The sequence below is a fragment of the Callorhinus ursinus genome, unplaced genomic scaffold, assembly GCF_003265705.2.
Source record: "Callorhinus ursinus isolate GAN/ISIS: 27379988/994484 unplaced genomic scaffold, GSC_fseal_2.0 scaffold5, whole genome shotgun sequence".
Lineage (NCBI taxonomy): Eukaryota > Metazoa > Chordata > Mammalia > Carnivora > Otariidae > Callorhinus > Callorhinus ursinus.
The window spans coordinates 81,756,322-81,764,197 of NW_027397067.1; the positions used below are offsets into that span (position 1 = coordinate 81,756,322).

General features: G+C 60.9%; 1 long non-coding RNA gene across 3 annotated transcripts in view; it reads left to right on the forward strand.

Moving 5' to 3' along the window:
* The first annotated feature begins 824 nt into the window (after positions 1-824).
* The window catches only part of LOC141372778 (uncharacterized), an 8,544-nt gene continuing 1,492 nt past the window's right edge, over positions 825-7,876 (forward strand). The window contains exon 1 of one of the 3 annotated variants that reach the window (XR_012378186.1): positions 825-920. This is a non-coding gene — a long non-coding RNA (uncharacterized lncRNA). Of the gene's footprint in view, positions 921-1,248; positions 1,970-5,443; positions 5,556-7,876 lie in introns of those variants that run through there. The other 2 variants (XR_012378184.1, XR_012378185.1) reach the window with 2 other exon arrangements.

Here is a 7,876-nt window from a genome sequence, read left to right on the forward strand (position 1 = left end):
GCTGGGGAGGCAGCTGGGGGAGGGGAGAGCACGGGCTGGGCCCTCCTCCCCCCCCCCCCGCCACCACTACCAGATGCAGTGACCTCCTGGCTCCCTGCTGCCCGCACAGCCCTCCACGCCCTGGTCCCTCAAGCTACGGGCCCTCTGCTCTGGCCCCCGTCCGCCCCTGCGGCGGCCCCACGTGGGTCGGCTGCCTGGAGAGCCGCTCAGGTATGCTGCAAGTCAGCTCGGAAATGAGCGTCAGGCTCATCCAAGAAATCTTGTATGACAGATGTTGTTCACCCGTAAACATTGCTTAAATGTTATCAAAGACAACGGCCCCCAAGGGGGGGGGGTCTCTGCCAAGACCCCCAGAGTGCACACTAGTTGACTGAGAACCTCACTTCTGGGAATTTAATCTACGCAAGGACTATTTCATGGTGGGGGAGACTGCTTAGGATCCCACATGCAGTAACAAGGTCCCAGGATTCTCATGTAAAGTCAGAGGTGGTCCCGGGTGCAAGGTTCGGGGGGCTTTGTCTGCGGCGAGCCCGGCCGACCCTTACCGGAGATGGAATGTCCATTGAAAACAAAGGTAAGGACAAGACAGGTCAGTGGACACTACCTGGGGCCCTGGGGGGGCAGGGCCGGCTCCGGAGCGGGGGGGCTGCATCGGCGGGGGACGCTGCCCAGGCGCGAGGTCCGGGAGCCTGAGGAGAAGACGGGGGGGGTCAGGCCTCTGAGCGGCCAGTGTCGGCGGGGAGGCTCCCGGGGGTAGGACAGGGTGCTCTGGGCGAACCCGGGCGTCCTGCAGTCGAGGACATATGAGTTCATAGGGTCCGGAGCAAAGCCAGGCGGAGGGGACCCCGAGGGGCCTCCCCGCCCTGCCCTGCTGGCCCAGGGAGACCAAGCAGCCTGGCTTCCCTCCGTGTCATCTGGAGGTGAGCAGAGGCCCCGTGACGTCGGGGTCAATATTGCCCGTGGTTGTGAGCAAGGTGGGCCGGGAGGCGGAGGGGGTTGCCCTGCTGAGCTGGGGAGCACCCAGAAAGGACAGTGGGGGTTTACCACTGCTCGGCTGGGGCTTGGGTGGGGTGGGTACCTCTGAGAGACACCGCTGTGAGTCAAGAGTCCCTGTCCCCAGGGCTCACTGGGGACTCATCTCCTGAGGAAGTGAGTCCAGGAACCAAGGTTCGGGTTCCAGCTGGCCATCCCCCAACAGCCAGCAGGCCTGAGAATTCCGTCCTCCAACCGACACCGTGGGCAGTTGGGGCCTTCCCCATGCACGAGGCCGTGAGTTTGGTGCTCTGAGGCCTAGAGGGACCCCAGGCTGGACGCTGACGCAGACAGGCCCTGGGACTGTGGTGCCACCCTGGCTCGTGGCAGCCACCCCAGAAGGCAGGACGTGCACCATCCTAGGTGGCCTCCCTCTGGCTGCCGGTCAGGCCAGGCTCCAGGAGCTCCTCTTTGGAGAAACCTGGGTTTGCCCCTGCCCAGCACCATGAAGACCCTTGGGGGAGCATGTCCCCCACACCATCACGCGGGTGCTGCCTGCCTGAGTTCATTCCCAGGTTTGGGCTTCCTGGGTCGCCGGGTCATGTGTCTCCGCCCCAGGGTGGCTATGCGCTCAGCTCCCACAGCCCCGGGGCCGTCCCCTCCAAAGCCCGGAGAATATATAATGGGTCCAGACTTGAGCTACCTGCCCAAAGGCATATTCAGTGACATTCTCCCCTTCACCGCACACCGCGACCACGACCAGAGGGCACTCGGGGGCCGAGCTGAACCACCTGCCCCTGGGAGGGGCCTCTGAGAAAACTGAGCCCCTTCCTGGTGTGTGCTCCCCAAGGGACCCTTCTCCCGCCTCACTGCCCCCAGGGCAGCTCCGTGACGGAGAGCCACCTCCAGCCCCAGCAGACCAGCGGTCCCCTCCCCGTGGGGCCTCCGGCTGACCCCTCACCCGGGACCCCCTCCACCAGCGGGCTGCCACTTCAGGGTAAAGCAAGTTGCCCAGGGGCGGTTCTGAGCAGAAGTGGGGAGGCGCCGCGGCCCTGGGAACCAGTGGTTTTCCCCCCCAGCCAAGGGGCTTAGTGTCCCCCAGGCCCTGTGCTCAGCGGGCATGCCCCCCTCCCAAGGCTGGCAGCATGGCAGGGGGGCTGGGGGAAGGGGTCCTGCACCCTGACAGCCCTTCCCCAGGCCCTCAGCCCAGCCTGGAGGGGGCTTCCTGGAGGAGGAAGAGAGGGGAGCTGGGGGAAACTGAGGCATGACTGCAGTTGGACAAGAGGGGGCTTCGGGGCAGGCAGTGTCCCGTGTCCCCAGGAGCTGGCAGAGGGCCCAGCAGGAGACCAAGGCTCAGGGGACCCTGGGGATGGAGCTGGCAAGGTCCCTCCTAGCTGGGGTCAGAAGTCAAGCGTTGACCGGGCCTCGAAGGGCGATTTCTAGACAGGAGAGTGCGCGTGCCAGTGGTGCGGCCATTGGCCTGGGGTTGGTGACCGAAGGTGTGAGGAAGCAAGAGACGGCCCTCAACCCCGGCGTGGGCACGGAGTCAGGTGCAGCCTGGGAAGGCTTCTCGGAGGACGCAGAGAGGGGCAGAGGACCCTGGGTGCTCTTGGGGGGGCCATCGTGAGAGGAGGGGCAGGGTGGGCACACAGACGTGGGGCACCACGGGAGGGGGTAACAGTGCAGCAGTGGGGAGCAGGCGAGGGGAACAGGGTGGGGTTGGGAGAAGGACTCCCAGCTGGAGCCGTGAGGCTTTGTGGAGACAGCAGGCAGGGTGGCTGCTCAGCGGCAGGGGTGGGGAGGGAGGTGGAATCAGGTCCCTGGTGTGGGGAGGGGTGCGGGGTGAACAGAACAGGACGAGCAGGCCGAGGGGTGGGGACAAGCCCTGTTCCGGCCAAGGTCACGGTACTTGTGAGTGGCCACGAGCTCCTGCAGGCGGACAGCCAGAGGGATCCGGACGGGGAGGCGGCCAGCGTGTACCTGGTGGAGAAGCTCCATCCCGGGGCCTTCCGGGCAGCCCGCGGGAGGCCGTCCGCCCTCGAGCCTCCCAGTGGGGGGGCCTCAGCCGAGAAGGCCCCTGGCGGCTGCACATTCTCACGCCCCCGACCTCGCTCCCAGTTCCCCCGTGTGCACCTGTCACGGCCAGAACCCAGAGCCCGGTGTATAGAAAGCTAGATTTACCGAGGGACAGAGCAGTGGCGGGGGGAACCCGCACCCCCATCTGGAGGCGCCCCTGGGCTGAGGAAGGCCCTGAACAGCACAAGCCCTCGGGTCACACCGGGAGTCTGGGAGCCCAAGCTGCTCACGTCACAAGGGACTGGCTCTGCCCAGGCCTCGCCCTGTGCCTGTGAATCTTACCGCGATGACTTTGCACCCCCCTGCCCAAGGTCCACGCGGGGGCTGGGGAACAGGGGGCAGGGCGGCGGGGGCCGCACCATCTCACATGGATGGGTCCCTCCCCGGGGGGAGCGGTAGGGAGGGAAAGACACAGGCTCCTCCAAGTCCTGCTACAGCCCACGGCTCCCCGCGACAGGCTGTCACCATCTGACTCATTTACTTATTCAACAGATGAGAACTGAACGCCCAGAATGTACTGTCCCCCATCAGCTTGGGAAAGGAAGGAGAAGGTGTGACCAAGGCGGGCTCTGTCCTAGGGCCTCAGCCTGGTAGGGAAACAGACTCATAAATGAATAGTCTCTCCAAAGGGCAAGTGCCCCGCAGAAACCGTCCGGTTCTGCCTGAGAGAATCCAGGCAGGACTCCTGGAGGAAGGGGCATCTGAGCTGAGGCTTGAAGCATAGGTAGGAGTTTGCCAGATTGCAGCATGCAATGGGAACCGCATACAAAGGCATGGAGCAGGGAAAGCTCCAGCCAGTGTCAGGAGTGTGTGGTGTGCAAGGGCGGAGCCCAGGGGAGGAACGTATTTGCAAGGGGGAGCTTGGGGGGGGGGGGCTTTCACGTGGCCCACACAGCAGGGGCCAGTGGGCTGGTATCCTCGTCAAATGCAAGGCTCTGGACTTAGGTTTTGCCTTTTGGTAGAAGGGAGCCTTGTGAGGTTTCAAAGCAGAGGGAGCAGGGTCTCGGCCGCAGGAAGACAGTATCTGGTCTCCATCAGACTCCCGACTTCCAGGCTTTGCAAGAGGCCTCAGCAACGCTGTCCCATGCTCACATTTGGCTCTGGCTCCCGCCCACACAGTCCCCGGCTGCCCCAGGCTCCTCCACCGTGATTCTCCAGGGTCCAGTGGGGCCCGAGGGGGCCAAGGAGGGGGAGCCTGGGGAGGGACAGGGATGAGGGCGGCTTCAAGGAGCCCTCGGCCAAGCCACGTGGGCCAGGGCTTGCTCCTCCTGTGGTCAGCCCGACTGTGGCCAAATCCCACAGGACCCCTTCTGCTCAGAGCCCAGGCTCAGACCTGCGACTCCTCCACATGCTGTGTGGCCTTGGGCAGATTAGTGAGCCACCCTGGGCCTCGGTTTCCTGTAAAGTAGCTGTTGCTGCCTAGGGTTGTGATGCAGATTAGCTGAGCATCTCCTTGCAAAAGGCTGCTAACGGCGCTGGAGCAAGAAGAGCGGTAAAAGACAGCAGAAATACGAGGCTGCCAGAAACGAGTAGGCTGCAGATCCTCAGGGTGCCCCGGGTAGGGCTGGCGGCAGGGAGGAGCCCGGGCCCTGCGGACCAGGTGTCCTCAGACTGGGTGCTCAGGGAGATGGCGGCTGGTACCGAAACAGGAGGAAGCCGGCGGGCAGGGCTGGAGGGGCCCGGGAGGGAGGCATTTCAGGCAGAAGGGCGCAGCTCCCACTGCGCGAGCGGAGCGAGCACGCGAACAAGCCGGGCAGCGAAGGAGCACCGCGCACTGAGCCCAGTGGCCGGCCTCTCGGAAGACTTCCCGGCGGCAGCTCGGGGCGGTGCCCCCACGATGATTTCTTTGCCCACTGGCTGCAGCGTCCTCCTGTGCAGTCTGGCCCCATTCAGCGTTCTCTCACTCACAGGAGATTTCAAGAAGCCTGGAGTGACACAGACTTTGTCCTAGTTTTCTAGCAACGCCGTGGTGCTCCGTGAGTGCGCGCCGAGTGAGTGAGAGAGTGAGTGAGTGAGTAGCCCGGCAGGAGCAGCGCTGAGCGGGCGCGTGCGGGCCGGCGACCCGCTTGGGACCCGGCTTGGGAGAACAGCCTCACCAAGACGTCCCTGCCTCCCCCCTGCCTCCTCCCTCGGGGTCCCCACCAACCCCAGCAATGTCCAGCTGTGTCAGGCGGGCCCCGGCGGCCCCACCCTGTCAGCCTGACCAGCCTCAGCCCTGCCCTGCCCTTCCCTAGTGCCCCCTGCCCACATGTCAGAGCCGGGACTGGGAGCTAGGCCTGTCGCCGGCTGCAGGCCAGCCGCTAGCCATCTGCTTGGGGTGGGGCTGGGCCCCTCTGAGGGGCATAGCCAGCTGTGGGCTGCCTCTGGGGGCCCCGGAGTGCTCTGCACCTCCCGGCCGCACCTGCAGGCCAGCCCTGCCCTTTGGAGCGAGCCTGGAGCGAGGAAGAAGGAGGGAAGCTTGAAAGCAGCCGGGCAAGGAGCCGTCGCCACTACAACAGGGATCAGAGGTGGGCTGAGCAGGATGGCAGGGGGCACCGACTGTGCCTGCCCCAGTTAGAACGGCAGTCAGCTGAAGTTAACCCCAGCCCAACAGTAGTGGCTCAAATAAGTGGATCCGCCTCTCCCATCCCAAGTCCAGAGCAGGCAGCCCAATGCTAGTTTGGAAACTCCATGCCCCACCAAGGGTCCTGCCTCCTCCTACCCTCTTAATATGGGATATTTTTTTTTCTTCCCTCTTGTCTCTGAGATGGCTGCTTTGGCTCCAACTGTCACATCACCAAACAAAAAAGGTCACATTGCGGTGGCAAAAGGGGTGACCGGTTCTGTGTCAGCTGAAAAGAAGCGCTTTCCTGTCAGCCCCACCCAGGGACTTACTCTGCATTGGCAAGAAATGAGCCACATGACTCGAGGTTCTGGAGAGGGGCTCTGGGGATAGCCACGTGGCCACTTCAGTCAAAAGCAGGGCTTCAGTGGGGAAGAGAAGGGGTGTGGAAGTTGAGCAGGCAGCTGGCGGATCTGTAGAGGGAGACAATACTACTCACGGTGATTCCTTGGAGACCCGCCCTCCCACTTCACTGGCTGGCCCTGTCGTCACCGGCCCCATGGGCACCGTGCCCCCGTCACTGCTAGGACACCCCCTTCGCACTGTGTTTGCCAGTGTGGGTCTGTCCCCCGACGTGACTGTGAGCCCCTGAAGTCACCTCAGGACCCCCAGCCCCCCACAGAGACACCAGTGGCACTCAGGGACAACGATGATGCAGATGACAGGAGACCACCACACGTGGGGCTTCCTGTGGGCCCTGGGGCCAGATGCTCGGGGTTCCGGGAGCCCGTCACTAGCTTCTCCCCGCCTCAGCCGCGAAGCTATCCCGGATGCCGAGCGTAGGGGCACCACGCTCACTAACACCATATGGGGGCAGCAATGTTGCATTGCCCTACCATGAATAACCCACGAGTCCCCGCCTGTAGGAGCTCTGACCACAAAGGTGTTGTTTCTCCCTCAAGGACCACCTTGGTTGACAGCGTGAGGTGACAGCTGTGGGAAGGGAGCGTGGTGGAGCCATGGTGGGGGAGGAAATGGGTATTTCCCTCCACCCCCCAGAGTCTGACAGTCACTTAACGATTCCTCCACTCTGTCCTTGGCCACCCCTCCAGCTAAGGCTGAAATTATCCCCACCTATCAGCAGGCACCTTCAAAGGACCAGCTTGGGGCTCCTGGCTGGCTCAGTCGGTTGGGTGTCTGCCTTCATTTGGCTCAGGTCATGGGGTCCCAGACTCCTGGGATCGAGCCCCGCATCGGGCTCCCTGCTCAGCGGGAAGCCTGCTTCTCCCTCTCCCTCTGCCTGCCACTCTGTCTACTTGTGTGCTCTCTCTCTCTCGCTCTCTCTCTGTCGAATAAATAAATTGGACAGTGTTATTTGTGTTACATCATGTTACATTGTATTCTCTTTCCTTGGCTTAGTTCTTTGGCTCCTTGGGGTTCATTTCATGAAGCTAGCACTACTCTGGCACCAAAACCAGACAGAGACGGTATAAGAAAGAAAAAGAGGAAGGAAGGAAGGAAGGAAGGGTTATTTCTTCCTTTAAATGTGTATGTCTTTTATGTATTTTTCTTGCCTTCTTTCAGTGGCTAGAACTTCTAGTATTCCTGATCTTAGAAGGAAAACATGTGGTCTTTTACCACTGGCATGATGTGGGGTATAAGTTTCCTGTAGACTCTCTTTACCAGGTTGAAAGAGGTCCCTTCTGTTCCTATTTTTCTGAGTTTTTATCATAACCTGAGTGTTACATTTTCTCAACTATCTTTTCAGCATCAAGTGATATGATCCTGTGATTTTATTTTCTTCAGCCTGTTAATATGGTGAATTACATTATTTGATTTTCTTTTTCCTTTTTTCTTTTTTTTTTTTTAGAGGGGGAGAGGGGCAGAGGGAGAGGAAGAGAGAATCCTCGAGCAGATTCCCTGCTGAGCATGGAGCCTGATTTGAGGCTCGATCTCACGACCCTGAGATCATGCATGACCTGAGCCAAAATCAAGGGTCGGATGCTTAACCAACTGAGCCACCCAGGCACCCTCGTTGCTTGATTTACAAATACTGAGCCAGCCTCGCATCCCAGGAACAAGCCTCTTGGTCACCGTATATGATTATTTTTATACACTGCTGAATTCTATTTGTTATTATTTTGTTAGGGATTTTTGCACCTATATTTGTGACAGACATTAATCTGTGTTCCCCTTCCTTTCCTTCCTTCCTTCCTTTCTCTCTTTCTGTCTTTCTTCTTTTCTTTCTTTCTTTCTTTCTTTCTTTCCTTCCTTCCTTCCTTCCTT